At 34.5% G+C, this 19928-nt stretch overlaps 1 pseudogene; it reads right to left on the bottom strand.

The window, feature by feature from the left end:
• Nucleotides 1–205: 205 nt before the first annotated feature.
• LOC133175124 (uncharacterized) lies at nt 206–4335 on the bottom strand (annotated as a pseudogene).
• Nucleotides 4336–19928: the final 15593 nt, after the last annotated feature.

Genomic DNA, 19928 nt, shown 5'->3' with positions numbered 1-19928 from the left:
AGTTCAAATTTCACCGTATATATAGAAAGCATTGACCCTGGGAGGTGCAGAGGTCAAAGCTCACTTTATAATATTTACTACCAGAATGCCGCTTTTACGCCACAAGTTCCTTGAGACGAGGTCCAGAATGAGACTCATCCAGGGAACTCCGCAACCATGGTGGGGGTAAAGCGGCATATAGGAACAGCCGTACCCAGAACCCTTGCTAATTGGGAAAGCAGGATTGGCCATGCACAACGATAGCCTCAAGTCCCCCCTGGAAGGAGTTTAGAAAAATGTTATTCCCCAACGAGGACATGTGTACCCCATCCTGTAAAAACTAAGCTGGAACAGGTCTAATATCTATATGGCGGATTATTGCACCCCCAGATTGCAAGACAATTGAAGCTATGCAAGAATTTAGCCGTTTGCGTGCATTTTCCATGGCTTTTAAGTTTGCTGAATAGCGCCATTGAAGACGCGGAAGGCTAAATGACCATATAATCCTGATGCTTTGAAAGCGATTTCTAAAAAACAAAACCAACTGCTTTGCAACAACTCTTATTTTCCTGATCGATAACTTACCCAAATCATTCCCCCCACAATGTATAAGAATAAAATTCGATACAGGACCCACCTTTTCAAGTGTTCTAATCTTTTGCCTTGTTTTACTTAACTGGAGGCCACTATAACCCTGCCACCACAGGGAGATGTGTTTTCTTTCTAGTGTCAAATTTGTACCACCTGGTCTTAATACTGTACAGCTTCCAAAAAGGCACGCTTAATTATTGATGAACCCACCAACCATATTGTCTGTGTATCTAAAATTGAATTAAAACTTTGGTATGCGAATGTAAGATTTGTAAGAAGAGGATTTCCAACGGCCAGATCTCTGAATGTCATCAGTTGAGAAACCCTTTAAAGCGAGATCAGTACTCGCACCGATACGAAAAGAGTGAGATTTGTATCCTGAGCTACCAGGTAAATTAAGGTGCTTAACTGCCTTACAAAGTACCCCTGTAAACTGATATCGGGTGAGTGGGGATAAATCGAAATGTCGAAAAAGTGGACCTGAACCCTCTGGACGGATGCTGACGTATTTGGTAACGAGCTGATATGGACATGCTACACCACCCTGCTTGTCTATTTGTAATACTGTACCTTTACCAAACTGATCTGTTTTTGAAAACTGGATAGTCAATAAGAGAGATTGTGTTTGATGATTTATGGACAAATTGTCTATTTGAATTGCGTTTTGTTGACGACCTTTGCTTGTATTAACTGTTAGTTCGCCCACTCTTAACAATCCGTGAAAGGCCAGGGAGAATGCAGCAGAGAAAGGAGCTGTTTCAAAAGCATTAGTACATATTATGGGTAGAACCTGAATAATACTAAGCAAAATTGTTTTTGTTATTGGCAATCTAGTATCTGCTTTATGTTTCAAACGTCTCATGCCCTGTAATAACTTTGTTACCAAGAACTCCGGGGTTGGATCAGGTACATTTTGCAATTTACAATAAAATGAAATGGCAGACAAATATGACCTCACCGTAGAATATGCAGGACCGGATGATGATGAATGCAAAACGAATTTCACGACTGAGTTTAATGAAGGAGGCCATGGCGTACAATCAAGCAGTCTACATACTTTGTAATAAGCTGCCATTCCAGCACGATGAGATTTATGTGTGTTTTCAGATACTGAAGCATCTAAAAGTTTAGCAAACTCAGGCTGGAGATGATGTTGCGGAATGAAAGGGGTACTGGGCAAGGATGTGTCCTGGCATGTGGAGCTGCTTGTCGGAATCTGGCCCACTGCTTACGAGAAATTGAGTCAGCTACTACATTGTCTTTACTTGGTATGTAAACTGCACGAAACAGAATATTATATTTCATAGAAGCAAGTACAAATGATCTAAGTAGAGTCATTACCCATTCTGATTTAGAGGTGAGCTTATTAATTATAGCGACTACAGCTTGATTATCTATATGGAGAATTATCTTTTCATTAGCTAGTTTGTTACCCCATAAATAAATGGCCAAGATCACCGGAACTAATTCTAAAAACGTCATTTCTTTAAGCACTTCGGTGGAGGCCCAAGTTTCTGGCCAAGGGTAAAAACACTATTCCCCATTGAAATAAGCACCACAGCCTAAGTTAGACGAACCGGAACTATCTGTGTAGAAATTAATGTTCTTATCTGATGTCCACTCAGTATCCAAAAAATACACAGTCCCATTAAATGACTCAAGAAAACTAATCCACATGTACAAGTCCTGGCGCATTGATTGAGTTATCCTAATGTGATAATGTAATTCTGAAACCCCTATTGTAGCATTATTTTGCCGACGCAGGAATGCCCTACCTGGTCTTATAGCTCTTGTAAAGAAATTCATTTTACCTATAACAGATAGTATTTGTTGAAGTCTTGTCTTGCGTTGAACAACGAGATTATGTAAAATACCCTGCAGCTCTAAGCATTTTGAATTGGGGATCTTAACTACCGGTAGCATATGATAAGCATCTATCTCAAAACCTAGAAAAGTCATAACAGTAGTAGGACCTTCAGATTTGTCCTCGGCAATAGGAACACCTATTTCATTGTAAACGCCTTGGAAATTTGACACAAGTTCCTGACAAGAAAGGGCATCCCTTCCAGCAAATATAAAATCATCAAGATAGTGATCGATTGTTGATGCTTTAGAACGCTGTATAGTAGCCCACTGCAAAAATGTTGAAAATTCCTCAAAAACCTTGCACGAAATGGAACACCCCATAGGTAAACATTTGTCTATGAAATAATTACCCTGAAATTTAAAACCAAGGAGATCAAAATCGCCGGGAAATATTGGGAGAAGTCGAAATGCAGATTTTATGTCCCGCTTTCCTATAAAAGCCCCCTTTCCTAATTTTGCAATCATCTGAATTACTGAGTCAAAAGATGAATATTGTACAGTAGTTTCACAAGGATCTATATAGGAATTAACACTACTAACTTCGGAAAAGAGAGGTGCGTTATTAGACGCCAGCCGGAATTATCCCCCTTAGGCACTAACCCAATTGGAGATAACCTAAGATTAGATATTTTGGTATTTGTGTGAAAGGACCCTGTATCCTCCCCATTTCAATTTCTTTGTATATTTTTTCTTTCAGTTCATTGGGATGATCATCCGCGGATTTCAAATTATTACACTGAGTTGGTAATCTAGGCCCATGATAATGAAGTTTAAACCCTTGGAAGAATCCTTGAATTAATCTATTTGCCACGATATTGATAGGATAATGGACGAGATATTTTTTAAGGGCGTATACATCAATGGGTGTTGAACCTAGACGCCATAGATTGGGGGCTGCGGAATCTTGGTCTTGAGGAGGTTGGGCGCAGGGTACTACTGTTGGAATACCCCTTTGTAGTTGACATTTGCATTGGTGGTTTGTGGACGAGAACTTGACTGTCCATAGAATTGACCGTATGGATTTGTTGGCGAAAAGTTTGAGCGGACACAGTGCTTGGGACTGGTGTGATGCAATGAATCATTGGATGGTTACTACCGCAAAAAATACAGTTGTGCTTATAAATGCACGGGAATTTGTCACAAGAACCCTTGAAATTGAAATTGTAGCATTTACCAACAGTGGGTTTGGGTGCATTTGTTGCATTACAAGCAGGACCAGAATTCATATACATCAACCATAATTCTGAGTCAACTTCACCCCAGGAAGAAGCAGGATTTTGCTCTTTACGCAGCCTAAACTGAGTATCGTATTCCTTCCAAGATATACCCCCCCCCCCCCCCCCCGCTTACTCCCATTCTAACGGTCTGAATGTACTTAAGCAAATCAAGAGTCTTAGCGGGATGTGCACTCAAGTACACACTTGCAAATATGAGCATAAGATCAGTCCATTGTTCTATAGTTTCTACCTTTTTTGAGTTAACATCTTTAGAAATTATTTCGCCCATACTATTGATAACCAATTTCTTTTCATCAGACCCAGATTTTGGTGTGCTTAACGTGGCCAAATCAATAAACTGCCCACCAATAATGCGTTGCTTAATAGCATTAGTAACATGCGTACCAATCATATGGATTGTTGGGACAGGAACAGGAGTTGTGCCAGCATCTGAGGAAGTCGAAATTAATGTTCCTTGCGTGGTTGGTGCAATGGATTGCCCCGCACTTGCTGTCAACACTGGCTGAGCCTGCTTTTCAACGGAAGTTGATGGGGCCTGAGTTGGTGGGATTGGTTCTGGGCATCTTTTGGAAACTGCCGAGTGCGTCTCGGAAGTCACTGGTGCCTGACTACTAGAGGTACTTCTGGGCGGCCCTGAGACAGTCATTAATGGCTTGGCCATTCTTCGCTTCTTCGATCTCGGTGGCATTGTGTTCATTTAGGGCAAGAAAAGAAAAGAAAAACTAATTAACTTACATTTTTTTAAATATATTTATTTATCTTTGTATAAAAACGACTTAAATTAATTGGTCGTTCATTGTTACATATCTGTTTTGTTAAAGTTATCAGTTATTGTTAAACGAGAGATAACTTACCAACAATTAAGTTTTTTTTATAATGGTTACCTCCCCTTGATGTAAAAAGTGACGGATCAGTTATTTAAAACTAAGATAATTTAATATGTGTAAATATCCACTCTGCAATCTGTTAAATCGTGACGATCGAGGTAAAATGTAATTACAATGTCACATACTTACAAGATTCAAACTGTTTAAGTGATAACTAAATTATCAAGTGGTCGACTAAATACAAGATGGCCACAGAGACGCTAGCAAAATTGGCAGAGATAAAATCAAGGATCATCGGGAAATCATTAATAAATACGCCTAAAATGATTGCAGCAGACAACAACCGAATACATAACAAAAACATATACCTGTATAACATGCATTAACTATTTTCCTAACTTATCTTAATCTGCAACAAATTTCAAGATCTATATATTCTATTAAATGGGAAATGAACACTTTCTTCGATAAAAGCCTCCAATTCAAATGGAATTGGATGTGATATTATGTTTTAATTATTGTATTTACATTTTTAAAGTTCAGATTCGTCTGATGGGACGTTAAATAGAGCCCTGTGACAAGAATTAAAAACCCCTTAGCACGCAAAAGATAATTTCTCTGGTTTTCGAAAAAGAATAGGCTAACTGAGGGCCGCAAAAGAGTCCCAAAAACTGTTAGAACATCACGGAACATTCATTTAAATCGCCGAAATATGGTTGAAATATTGCTGACTTGCCCTTTTACAATACCAATCAAATTAACAATGAAATAGTCCTTTGTTGCACCTTTTTATATTGTTTGTTTGTTGTTTTAACGTCCCTCTCGAGAATTTTCCAATCATATTGAGACGCCACCACTGGCCAGTGGAGAGCTGCACATTTGTGACCTATACTCAGGGCCAATGAGCAATAAGGGATCTTTTAAGTGCCAGCACCTACTGCGACACGGGACCTCGGTATATAAGGTCGCTTCCAAAGGACCGGTCTCAACGTCCAACAGTGGGATTCAAACCCACGACGTAAGGATCAACTTATTTCTCCGCAACTCTAGTCTAGAGCAGACGCACTAACCAATGCGCCACGCGGGTGACCCTTTTTTTTTTATTGTAAATCATTTATTAATTTCCAAAAAATCACATAAAGACGTATTTAAAAGCTTTGCAGCAGATGCATCAACTCAGGATTATAGTAATGACCATGTTCAATTTCAGTGATGCATATCATTATTTATTTCTTTATTGGCACAACGTTTTACGACAATTGACTACGGTTTTTTATGGACATTTCCATAAAAGTGTCAAATCGCCCGCCGAAGCTTTGGTTGTATGGAGTTAACCAATTTTTGAATACCACAGCGGGACGTGGAGACGGATCCTTCGGATTAGACCACAGGCCTTTGGATCGCTTAAATCAGACTTTTAAAAATTGGGGTGTATAAGAAAGATATTTTTTAAACACCTTAATTTTTTTTAAAGCGATCTAAGGGCCTGTGGATAAGACCGCATACCGAGGTCCTGTGTCACAGTAGATGCTGGGATGAAACTTACTGCTCAAGGGTCCTAAGTGCCGAGTATAGGTTTACATTTGCAGCCCTCCACCGACAAGTGTTGGCGTCTCAATATGAATGAAAAAATCACGAAAGGGACGTTAAACAACAAACAAACAAAATAATTTTAAGAAAATATATAAGCATTCTTTGCAACGCCCTTTCTATTGGAAAAAAATGAAAATAAACAATTTTTTCAATGATAAGCATTTGAATTTAACGCTAGTATTCACTTTAATAAGTCATTTTGTTGTGTTTGTTGTTGCACAAAGGACAAAATTTAAGTGCCTAATTGCTCTACTTAAAATTCAATAAAATAACCAAGTAAACATCTTCTAACAATTGCACTGAATATAAGGATGTCGTGAATGTACCAATTGTAGTGGATAGTGTTAGAAAAGTTTCTATTTACCTTTATTGTTTAACATGAAATCTTTAAAGATATGTTGCGTATTTTCAAACTTTTTTTTAAACTAAGCATTAAATAAATTTTTTGATAGAAAAATGGAATTATGAAATCTTGTGTAAACAAGGGTGAATAATTTTTATTTCATTACGTTTAATAAAATTATAAAAATTATGAACAGATTTTGGAAAAATGAGAATATGTTAATGAGACATTTAAAGATTCTTATTTTTTAAGAATTTCATATCTGCATTATTCAAAAGAAAATAAGACTAAAGTGTATAGTTGCGTCCACTTTTTTAAAAACCAAATGTCCTTGATTGGCTATAAGTACAATCTGTACATAATAAAGGTTAACAGAAGACCCTAACGATTTATTGCTTTGCAAATTTTTAGACATACATCCACAAAAATATAGAAACAAAGGAATAAATTATTTTTCAATTTTTAACATAGTAACTCACTTTTCAGCATATTGTCATTACAGAAATTTGTATATCGATATTATTAGTTAATTATTTCAGCTATTTATTCATAATCTCATATCGACTATATGTATACCCTTGATAAATGTTATGTTCCTATGGTGACCTTGAGTATACACGAATTTTGATTGCAATAATCCGTGTATGGAAAAAACAAATCTTTCCATAAACCACTGTTATGTTAACAGTCTACTGATTGCATGGTATATATATATATATATATATATATATATATATATATATATATATATATATATATATATATATATATATATATATATATATTGCTGCACATGTATATATGTTTTCCGGATGTTGAATCTGGCATTATTGTGTAGGGTCTTACGGCTTGTTGTTAGGTTGTGTTGTAGGACGTCCAGAAGGAATAGGCCGCTATATTAAACCTTACAAACCGGATACTATTTACTATTGCCAGCTAGATGGTCAAATAGTTCAGGTGATTATGCAGGAGATAATAACCATTATTAAAGGTAAAAATATTAATTTTAAAAACAAAATCAAAAGTTGATAATGATTACAAAGATATTCCAAAAGAAGGGCAGTTTTTTAGTAATTAAGTAAACTTTGTTATAAAAACCTCATACATTTGACATACCAATGAGCTGGTATATCAGAATCTTATTCTATCTTTGAATGGGAGAGAGAGAGACAAAGAGATGAAGAGAAAGAGATGTTATTTGATTTTTGAAAGGATTTATTCTGAGGATTTATATACGGTACCACACAACTTGCAATGAATATTAATTTTCTTCTCAAATGTGCATCAATACATGTATCTTCAAAGTCAATTTAACTTTACGTTCAATTTATTCATTCATTTTTCTTTTTTTAATATAGATGCCATATTAAGTCCTCAGAAAATTAGTACAGACAGTGGCGGGGTAAATCCTTCAGTCCATGGACTTTATCATAAATGTATTCCCTGTTTTAGCTTCCTTCTACCTTGCAATGCTCTATTAACTTAATCTTTATCCGGTCTTTTATGCGAGTAAAACCTGTAGGGGTTCCCAATCCCTGATTGTGCTGCAGCACAGTAATACGTACAATTTGTGCTACAGTATGTGGAAGTCGCCTCAGTGCAGTGATGCAACAACAATGCAATGAAACGAACGTAGACGATAAAATATATCAACAATACAATTAACACTGAGTCATCATTAATGCAATGATTTAGAAGTCTTTGGAGATTGTATGGAAAGAAACATCTTTCAAACCCATTCGGCAATTTGTTATATTGATTTTCTCTATATTTTTCTATGTGCCTTAAATGTCGAATTCAATTGAACAATTTAATTATTTATAACAAAGAGCAAGAGCCACTTAGGGCCTTTTTTGGCCCTGTGAATTTCTGAAAATTCACAACTGCAATAATTTAGTCGACAAGGCAATAAATGATACTTGAATACTTGCTAAATGAATATCTACTGAAAATGACGTAATTTTCTTGTTAGTAAATGCATTATGACGTCATGAATTGCGTCATTATTCACATATCCTGAATATTTCTTCGAAAATGGCCGAAAAATGGTGCCATTTTTCAATATTTCGTATATAGCACAACCTCCGATCCAAAATGTGTAAATATATTATTAAAGAACTGTTAATGAAGATTATAAAACATATTTTAATTTTTGGATCGAGGGGTGTGCTCATATTTTAATTCTTTGCTGAAGATTCTCAAAAACACCTTTTTTTGCAAAATTTAATAACATTGCAATTTCACACAACCTGTTTTCCAATGCCTGGACTTTTCAAAGGAAATTCTGTTAGATATACTGAAAGCACTAAGTCTCTACTTTATATTAATGTTGAAAATGGTACAAAGGGTGTAAGTCAATTAATTGGTATATCTACAGGGCCATTTTAGGCATAAAGTGAACCTAGCTCTTTGAGAATTCCTTTAAACGAATATGATCTGTTATAACAAATGTTAAATTCACTTTCACGCATTTAAGGGAACATCCGGTGTAGACTAACTTTTTTGAAATTCCATTAATTTGATGATCATTGATAAATTTTACCTGATACTCTTATTTGTTTTACTTACATGTAGTTATATAATAGTTATAAGAACACTATAGATAAAGTGAACTTACTGTTGGAGGATGCCATTTTGAATATTTTTATACGCTTGTTAAATATTTCCCACCATCCTCATTTTTATGATGCCTTCCAGGCACACTGGATCCAAGTTATGTCAGCATCAAGATTTGAGAATGTGCCAATTAAGTACTCACGATTTTTTTTTCCGTGAATCTGAATGTTACATGTATAAAGGAAATATAACTTCATATGCTAATGATTGTAATGGTTCAGAACTGAGGAAAATAAAAGAAGGAAATAATAATGTACGTATACAGCGAAACGTCTTGAGATGCTGTTTCCTTTTAAATATGAGAGGTGAAATTTTATATACATAAATAAGAATTTTGACCAGACAATCACTTTAATGTTTCTTAACAAATATTTGAATACGTTACAGCGAATTCAACAAGTCAATTAAAACAAATTTAATTCGCTTTAACAAATAAAAAAAAATTCGTAACGAATTAAATTCGTTTTAACAAATTCGACAATTCGTTATATCGAATTCAAAAAAATATTTTATGTCCTCAATGGGTTTCTGTACGTATTACAAACAAAGTGTCACATCTAAATTTTGTTATAATTTGTGAAACGTGTGGCCTACAATTCTATTAACATGAATTAATTAAGTGCTACGTATGCGTTTTTCTATCATGCATGACCTGTACGTTTACATCACAAAATGAATTCCGTATTACACAGGTCAATGTACAAGAGAAGATGCCGGAAACATGATTGTTAAGTATATAGATCAAAAACTGGGGGGGTGTCATTGTTTCAATTTTAGAAGTAGAGCTTAGAATTATGATTTTAATAAACAATATTTTTTTCACTCAGAGCGATGGTCTCTCTCTAGTGAGTCTAGTCATACATTGTATAAAGATTCGTGACAAAGGAACGCAATCAAATATTTGTTTGTATTAAATATAGGTCAATTAGATTGAGAAGATAATAACAATAATAATATATTGTACATCAATTAAACATACATGTACATCAAGCCAACTTGTGAAATAATGTTTGATTGCCCTCTATCGAGTCTGGATGAAAAAAATTGGGTCGGTAGGAAGGTGGGACCCCCCCCCCCCCCCGAGAAAGTTTGGATTTCAATGCTGAATTTTCAAAATCCTTTTCCAAAATGAATTAAAAAAATAATTGCTCCTGAAGTGAAAAAAAAAAATTTTAAAAAGAAAAAAAATGTTTTCAGTCGGGCCATTTGTTAGCCAGTCGGTCGGGAGAGGGCAAGCAAACATTTTTTTCAAGATGGACTGATTAGATACATAGTAGAATTGTGAGTGAAAATACTTAAAAACCTTAACAATATTCCAATGGTTAATCCATATGTTTTGAACATTATTTTTCTTTTTCATTATGGTAAATGTTTGTAGTGAAGGTTCATTTAATATGCAGATAAAAGTTTATTAACTAGGACGTTCAAAACTTATCTTAACAATGGACTTAACACACAACTTATCAGTTACGATTTAAATTATTTGGGGATTTCCCTCTGTTATTTTTAGAAGCGTTACTTTAAGTACAAAAACAAACCACTCTTTCTAAGTTGATGCAATTAATAATGGTGTGGGTAAAATGCTTGTATTTACGACTTACCTCTCCTAACAAGGTTATATTATTTCCATTATAATTTATTAGTTATCAATTAAATGTCAGATTGAAAATTAAATATTTTAACTTTTTTTAACATATATACATTTCTTTTAAACTTTATAATACTTACTAGTATTAAGTATTGAACGCGATATAATGAGAACGGAACTATATGTCACCTTTAATATCAGAATGTCAAAATGAAATTAGGCTTAAGTACAAAATAATAAAGTACATCTTAACTAACATGCATCTTGTCTCAAAGTTATTTTTTTTTTTTTTTGAAGAGATGGAAAGAAAAATTGTAGCTGTAATAACATTGTCATGCACAGAGTTCGTCTCATTTTGATACGTCTGCTTGGTTTTGGTCTAAAAAGATATGTCGTTGATCGGGAAAGAGGGAATGCTGGCAGTGAAATGAGTGGCGCTGGTGGCCGAAAGTAGTAGTGCCCTATTTCTAGGGCTCTTCGAAAATGCACATATAAATCCAAATTAGAGTAACGGGTAATCAGGTTTTCGAATACTAGTTTATCAAATCTTTTATCGATGGACACCAATTTTAACAATCAAGAAGTATACAGACGGAAGTGGCCAGTAATGCGTCAGGCCTCCGAACTGCCATATACAATTCAGATAAAGGTATATAAAAATTTCTTTGACAACAATTAGCAAACGGAGTGATAAAATGACATGTGTTGAATAAATTACAGTCTATGAAAAGTTTTAACAAAGTAGACATGACAGAAAGACAAATAGAATAGTTACATGTTTTGAATGCTTTTATAAGGTATTACAAATTAGTGATGGTGTTAACACTTTAACCCTTTGTAGTTCTCAACAATTGTTCAAAGATTTTCACAGTGCATTTAAGAAAATAATTCAGTATTTCGTAGTCTGACAATAAATAAAGATTTAGAATTAATCTCAATAAAAAATAACTGATAAATTATATTTGAGTTCAAAATAGATTTTTAAAAGTCAATCCTGCATGGTGATAACTTGTGACAGCCACTTCGTGTTACGAAGTGTTTTCAAAGGCCTACTTGTAATGCAAATGATTTATAACTGCTATAAAATGAATTGTGTTATAAATAGATAACGGGTTTTTACTTTCTTATAAATAAACCCCTAGCATAGAATTTTCGATAAAAAAAATCGATTGGGATTTTCTAAAGATAATTCTTATTTCTTAACGTCCCTTTTCTTGCTGCCAGATTTACAACGAAAGGAGCACATATTCAATGTTGAAGGAATTTCATAGCTTTTATTCTTGCTGTTTCGTCACTTAGTTATTAATTTTACAACAATGAACAGAACGTTTTATAAAAAAGAGAACCTTTAAATTTCAAATTGAATATTTTTATTTATTTATTTCCCTTTTCCATACATGTATGTCAATAACATTGATCATTATGGTAGCACTATGACGAATGCTGAACTGCCTAAGAAACTCACTTCCATTTTAACTCCCAATTCCAATTAACTTTAGGGTTATGAAATACTAAATCGACAAGTTCTTGGTGTTACTATTACTTTTTTCCTAACAATATGCAATCAAAATTAAAACAAATTCGTTTAAAAAAATATGTAGGCCAAACATTAGGTCACATGTGTATGCATATAAAGGAAAAAAAAACTTTCATGATATTACAATGAGCATATTAAAATACATGTACGTCGAAAAATTATATATATATTTTCAAGTTATCAACGTCATATATTTCCAAAAATACAGATCCACCATCTGATTTTAATACTAATAAAATCTAAAGACTATATCCTACTAAAATGTCGATTTACTTTTATCAGAAATTCTTTTAACCTCGGAAAGTGAAAGAGAATTATTTTGTGAAAATGGCGATCGTGTATCGACAAGAAATAAATTCCTTTTTTCTTCGGCTTTTTGAAGGAATTCGTGTGAAAATAAAAGTAGCAACAACAGTGGTGAAATGTCTTAAGACTTCCATTCCCGTATTAACAATAATTATACCTCTGTGAATTTTTTCTACATAAAAGTATGACAAATAAATCTTCTACTTTTACTTTTTCTAAACAGCCCCTACCGTGGAATAGTTTTTGTGCTATTTGCCCATGGTGAAATAGTCATCAAACTATTCACCGGAAGCATTCCATTTCCCTCGTTTTTCATCTAAAAACTATATACGTTGTTGTATTGTGACGTATCTGGTTTGTGATGTAACAAAGGTAAAGTCGGCTTCGGTATAATAAAACACCTATTTACTGACTATTCGGACAACAGCAAGTTTATCCCCCCCCCCCCCTCGACAACAACTATTTCCCTCGGCTGCGATTCGGGAAGTATTCGCAGTCTTGGGAAACGATAAACTTGCTATTGTCCTCATAGCCAGTATATTGGTGTATAATATTCAATAATTATTAAATAAACCTAGTAAAACCGTAATGAAGTTCGTATTTTGAAAGCCTTATGTCTATAAGTGGCGCACATGTTGCATGTTTGGCTTTAGGATCTGACGTCTATTTTTGGCAGCTATATCAAAAAGCAGTTTAGTTTGAATGATTTTACATTTCTAAGATATCATAATTTAGATAAACAAAATATTAAAATGCCCGAGTAAAATGAAACATCATTTTAACTTTTTCATTCGAAAATTTCTTTTTAACGAAATTTAAAAAATACTGAAAAAATTATTTGACTGTTTTATTTTCATTGCCCTCGTTATTTGCACAGGAAAGGCATTCTGACTCAGAAATCATTCATTTTTCTTGCTACTTTAACCTAAAAAAATTTGCAAATCTGTTGATTACTTCAAAAATGAGAAGTCATGCATTGAGTAAAGAAGTGTCATGACACTGATGATAAGGCGCCGGGGGTTGGGGGGTGGAGACATGATGAAAGAAGTGACTTAAACGTAGATTAGCTCAAATCACTCTCCAATGACGGGCAAAAAAATTTACTCTGATGAGAAATTTTGGATAATTTGATTATTGATAAAAAATGTGTTTGTATGATTGGGTAAAACTACACCTATGAAGGCCTTATTATAAAGTTAATTTACTTTTAAAATCACGAAAATTTAGGAACCCACCCCCCTTTGGTCCCCAACAGGGCCTTGCCCTGGACCCACTGTGGGCCTCCTGCCTCTGAAAAAAAAAAACCTTAACCAATTTCTGGATCTGCCCCAGTAAATGTTCAGTTCTTATTTTATTTATACGCTGTCATTTTGAAAACACAGTTGATTCATGATTATCGCGTATTCTTGTGTTCATTATCATGTTCCTCTACTATCAATATAGCAATGGTCAGGCCTGTAAACCGCGGGAAGGGGGGGCAGGGTGCCCCCTTACTTTTTTTCTGAGTAGTATTTTGCCATAGTAAATTTTCCTTTTAGATGCTGGTTGACCCCACCCCCCTCGTTTTGATGTACGGTCGAGCTCTAGCAAATTGTATGATTTGGACAGTAAATAACCTTTTTTTTGATTGTCAGATTTTTTGGAAAGTTTGACCTCTACTTTTGAAACCATTGCTACAGGCCTTTTTGTCCAGGTTCTTATCCTCTAGGTAGATGATATGGTGTGTTTTTCTCTTTAGAGAAGTAGACAGGCTTGTGAAAATGGATTAACAATATGTAAAGATTGATTTTTTGTGAGAGTTGTGTTTATTATCCCCTACCGGTGAAACTGGAGGGGACTAAAGGTTTTTTAATGTTGAGTTGTTAATATAGCACGTCTGTTACGTACATTCGGACATATTTTAGACGAAATTTCGGCCGTCACCGGTTCGACATTTATATGTTTTCTCGAATCAAAACATGAAGGCTTTCGAAGAGAAGTAAATGTACCCGGAAATCAACATTGTGGATGTAGGCGGAAGCCTGTCCACTTCTCTAAAAGGGATAATGGAGTGTGAGTGGCACAGCAAATCTCTCTACTACAGATCATTCAAGGGAGAATGTTTATCATTTTGGTTTTCATGAGCAATTTTTCTTTTGTATGTAGGAAATTGTTATTTTTTTAAGTACATCTGATACTTATTAAATGTCAGGAACCATTTTTCCACGCAAGGGAGATTGCATTAAAAGTTATTAAAAAGTTAGATTAAGAAAGGAAAAAAAAATGTTTAACGTAGTTATTAAAATTTCCAATTTTTAATTGAAATCTTTGATAATACATGTACATCAGAGGATGGAATACTGTTATACCTTGTACAGAAAAAAATATTTCAAACAGAGTACAAAAAGGTGGTCGACAGCGTTTCTTTTTGTTTACAAATGAATTGTGTTAAAGGGTCATGGCGATCAAATGACGCAGTGCTTAGTTAGCGTGTCAAAAATGTCTATACCTTTACACACTTAACTTAGATTCTCATCACTGATAACATACAAAATACTCCATTCAAATTAAAGGTCCTGAGATATATACGAAATATAAGGCCTGTAGAATGAGGGGGACAGGGGTGCCTTACAATCAAACTTGTTTTCAAAATCCTGTTTTAGCTGACATATTTAAATATCGACGTAATCTCTCCATTGAATACTGTTAAAAATATTAAAAGCGCAAATATCTGCAAAGCGCATGGAAATGTTAATGACTTAGACGTTATCGTCTTCATTATTTACTTTATATATTTGTTCAACATTAGACGTCTACGACAGTGACCATGGAATTGTGGATTTATATAACGTTTTTTATACAGGTCTATCCATTTTATGAAGGTAATTCTTTTTTCCAACTCTTCCTTTGCTAATTTCTTTAACCATTACATTATTCGTTCACAATTACAAATCCATCTGCATTAATTTTATGGTTACACTTTTTGATCAAACTTCCTGCAGCTTAATACTGTAAATGCATCATATTTAGCATGTACGATATTTGGCGGAAATTTATTTTTGAACAAGTTAGAGATGATTTGATTTAGCGCATTTTTATATGTTTTATTTATGTAATGTGCAAGACATTTAGCATTTTACTTGAATGAGCGGAAGTTGCTTTCCTCCAAAAGGCGCTAAAATGAATACACAGCTAAATGTCATACATTTACAGTATGTCATACTGGTAAGAACGCACATGTGTTTTACCTTACATGTACAAACAAAGGGAAAATTAATTCTGATAAAAATAAGCTAGGTTTACATGTACATGTGTATAAAATACAGTAGAGAAAAAAAATAGACATTACTACTGAAAAATTTCCCTGAAATCTGTATATCGAGGGAATCAAGTTAACCACATTAGAATATTCTAAAATTCATCATATTCCATTGTTTTTATTTCCATATACTTACATTTCATTTGCTCTGTTTTTCTAGTAAGCCAAACGTGAAATTGATTTGAATACCACTTAGTGTATACTCACGCGTAGAAATGTACTCGGAGAAACTTGCGCTAAAGTGACGTCAAAGTGAGGCTAAAGAGACCTTAATAAAATATAACGAGATAGCGCAGTGACAGATTCAGATTTAAAAACATTCATTAATAAAATTTAAACATGAAGGAATCCTGGCTATTCACCTTGCAAAGTGATCTGTGACTGCAAACTGATTCGACATAAAGCCACGGGGCGAAGTTCCGATTCTTCGTCAAGGAATTTTACGACAAATGTAACCATGTCGAAAATGGGCTTTTTCTGTATTTCTGGGGGGGGGGGGGGGGCTATTACCCAACAAACAATTCCGCACGAACAAGGAAAGTTTTAATTTCATTTCAAATTGAAAATCAGACAAAACACGATATTTAACTTTTCTGTTCATTTCAATATATTTACATTTCCAAGTATTTTTCATTAAGATTCTTTGCAAATTAGAAGACTGTTCATTTTCTCATGAACTACCATGGATGAGCATGAATATCTCTATTGCTACGTCAGATTACCGTACTTGACGTCAAAACTATAGTGCAAACTGTTTTGCTTTAAAAATGACAGTTGAATTGCGTAAATTGTGGAAAAAAATAATGTAAATATAAGAAATGAATTTAATTTTTGAAGATTCATGAGGTACATGAACTACAACGCTTCACGCCGGCATATTTATCATGAAGCGCTAACGCGTTTCATGAAATATGAAGCGTCGTAGTTCATGTCCTCATGAATCTTCAAAAATTAAATCCATTTCTTAATTATCAGAATGTTTATATAATCACTACCAACCTGTTTTATTACTTTCTTTACTTCTAATATAAGTTATATGAACGAGAATATTTGAAATAAAAGATACCACAGAGTCTGACACATCTGTTTCATATTTAGATATTTTGCTAGAAAAAGACGTTAATGGTAACCAAGCAACAAAACTTTATGAGAAACGTGTTGACTTCAACTTTTCTATCCTCAACTTCCCAATGGCATACTTATGTAGTAATATTTCTTTATCGACTGCATAAGGGGTTTATATCTCCCAATTGATTCGATACGCAAGAGCATGTATAAACAATTTATAAAACGATGCAAGCTATTGAAAAACAAGTTGATGAAGCAAGGATATCAACAGTCACGTTCAAATTCCTCATTTCGCAAGTTTTATGGTCAATACCTTGTCCGCAAAAACAATTTATCATTAAGTCGATTACTGCTGACGTTTTCATACTAATTGTTAGGTCATTATTTAAACCCTGAAATGTCTACGGCTTCTTCTTTGCCCGATCTTGACAATTAGCACACGGCGGGTGTGATCGATCTATAGGAAATGCTTGCTTGTCCATGGCACCTGATCCCGCCTTTGATGCTTTTGGAGGCCGCGTTTGCTCTGCTTTCGATCTGTATTGGACTTTCAAGCTTGGTTGCTGTTCGTTTTCTCCGTGTTTCATCTACTCCTACATGCATTTGTGGTTAGGTTTCCTGATTAATGTAGGTGACAAATTGCTATATGTTTTAGTTCACCTGAGCTGAAAACTCCAAAGAGCTTTTCTGGTGTCTGTTGTCCGGCGTCCGTGTGTCCATTTGTCTATCTATCCATCCGTCTGTAACATCACATTTTCGACAACCAATCGGCTAATTTTAACCAATGTTGGCACAAAGCATCCTTGGGTGAAGAGTTCAAATGAAGATATAGATTCTAATATAGACAAGGAATAGCTTTTCAAAAAGTTTACCTGACTATACATGTATCAATCACTATCTATGGAACGTATAAGCAAGAGATGTGCTTCATGTTTCCGTTATCAAGGAGCGACATATACTATAGTTGCTATACTTCATTACACAAGATGTACAAGTGACTCTCTCAAATGTCATAACGAAATATTACAGATTAACGAATATCTAAGATAGGCCACTGTTTGTTCATTTAATAAATTAGTTGGCCCACGGGCTGACTAGTAACGTTGGGGTGAAACTTCAAGTGCGCTTGCATAGATTGGAATCTGGGAAAAATAGGTAGGCGAGTCGTTCTAAAGAAATTCATATTACTCTCTTACTAGACGGCGCTTTTCTTCATGCACACTCTCTGGTCAGTGAGAGATTGATGAGACGGCCTCTGTTTATAGAGAGGTCTCCGTCGTTTTCGTTGACAAAAAAAATGTGAACAGTTTTAACTATGAAAATTGTCTTGAAGTGGCTGATACAAAAAATGTTTAAATGCTGCTCTAGGACGCAAAGTAAATAGCCGGTACACTTTATAGATAGAGTAAACAATATACTAATAATCGCCCCCACCCCCCACCCCCGGACAAAACTCACGTACGACAATGGTCTTAACATATATTATATTTAACATATATTAACATATATACTCTTTCTTTACTCCTCACTAAGATATTAACAGTAGTGAAGGAGAAACTTCAAGAGTACTTTGCAACAATATATTTGAGAAGTGATGAAAATTGAAAATCAGGTGTGGATACTTAAAAATTCTTTTGGAAAATTTGAAATCATAAGATTTTTACCAAAATCAACAGCTTAAAAACTTCCGACATTTCAACTTTATACACAACCATTCCCCACGAAAATTAAAGTACAGGGTTTTTTATATCATTGGCCATTATTTACACATTAAATTGTCGACGGATTTTTCCGTTATTTCCCCATCATGACAAGGAGCAAACAGCGGGTGTGACCGGTCGGCAGAGGATGCTCACTCCTCCATGGCACCAGATCCCACCTCTGATGTTTTGGAGGTCCGTGTTTGCTCTACTCCTATTTTGTTATGTTTAATGGACTTTTGAGCTTGAATACTGTTCTTTATCTCCATATATTTCATGAATGAGTTTAATACATTTTTATAAACAGTTTTAAAATCGTTTACAGTTTTTCTTTTCAATCGATTTCAGGACCTTTCATTTCTTCTATAATAATGTGTTTTTCTATGAAATTAAAACTAGTGCAGATCATGACGTCTTCTTCATTTTGTCGATTGTTTACTTAAAACCATACAAGAGTGAAGCCCATCCCTCTACGGTTACTGGCGTACACTCTTCTCGCTGTATTAAAAGGAAACCGTTGTTCATCAGAAAGCACGGAATAATATGCCACTGGCTGACTTTCTAAGCTTTATAAAAAGCTAACCTTGTAACGTACATTATTTTGTTATATTTTTGTTGTTATTTTAAAAGAAAAGGGGGGAAACAGACTGAATCAAGCAGGGATATCCGATTTACCAGATGGAGGGAGTTTGTTTATGTTTGGACTAGTCCACTTATGGGATAACCGGGATACAAGATAGTAAGAATAATTAAAAAATCCATTGCTTTAGTGTTGCCAGTCCATACACAATGTGTTATTTAAAAAATCGGATAGAATTTACAGTTAATAAAATTCCAAAGCTTAAGAATCAGGTTAAGGAACTAACTTTATTTATCTCAATTGAAGGTATCACACCCATTCAATAGAACAATCCGAGAAAAAGGTGCGAAGATAATTTACTTGTCATTTGGTGCGAAATGATTGTGTCACTCCTTTCGTAGAAGACAAATGGACTGATCAAGTAGTTTAGAAACGCAGAAAAAATGTTACACGGACATGCTTGTATAAAAAATCACAAGGAATAAACAGAGGCATGCAAAAAAAAAAAAAAAAATGAAAGAAGTAAACACATCATTATTTTGCATCAGTAATATGGTTCTTTCTTATGCAAACTGTATTTGTTAAAATGCAGGTAACAAATTCTGATGTAAATCAGCTTGCATATAATCAAGCTCACTAAGTATGATCTCTCAGTTTCGAACCATGGAAAAAATGATCCTTATACTGCCTGACGTTCGTGGTGTCAGGCGAAAATGCACTGCGTTTAAGACACTATCCTTTGCTGCAGTCATCTTCAGGTAGTGTAGATTCAAGTTTGTTCAAATCATGGCCCCTTGG

The sequence above is a fragment of the Saccostrea echinata genome, unplaced genomic scaffold (genome assembly GCF_033153115.1).
Source record: "Saccostrea echinata isolate AGI-Se365-2 ecotype Australia unplaced genomic scaffold, CSIRO_AGI_Sech_v1 ptg000061l, whole genome shotgun sequence".
Classification (NCBI taxonomy): domain Eukaryota; kingdom Metazoa; phylum Mollusca; class Bivalvia; order Ostreida; family Ostreidae; genus Saccostrea; species Saccostrea echinata.
Note: the sequence above shows the minus strand (reverse complement) of the source record. Positions and strands in the feature narration are given on the sequence as shown.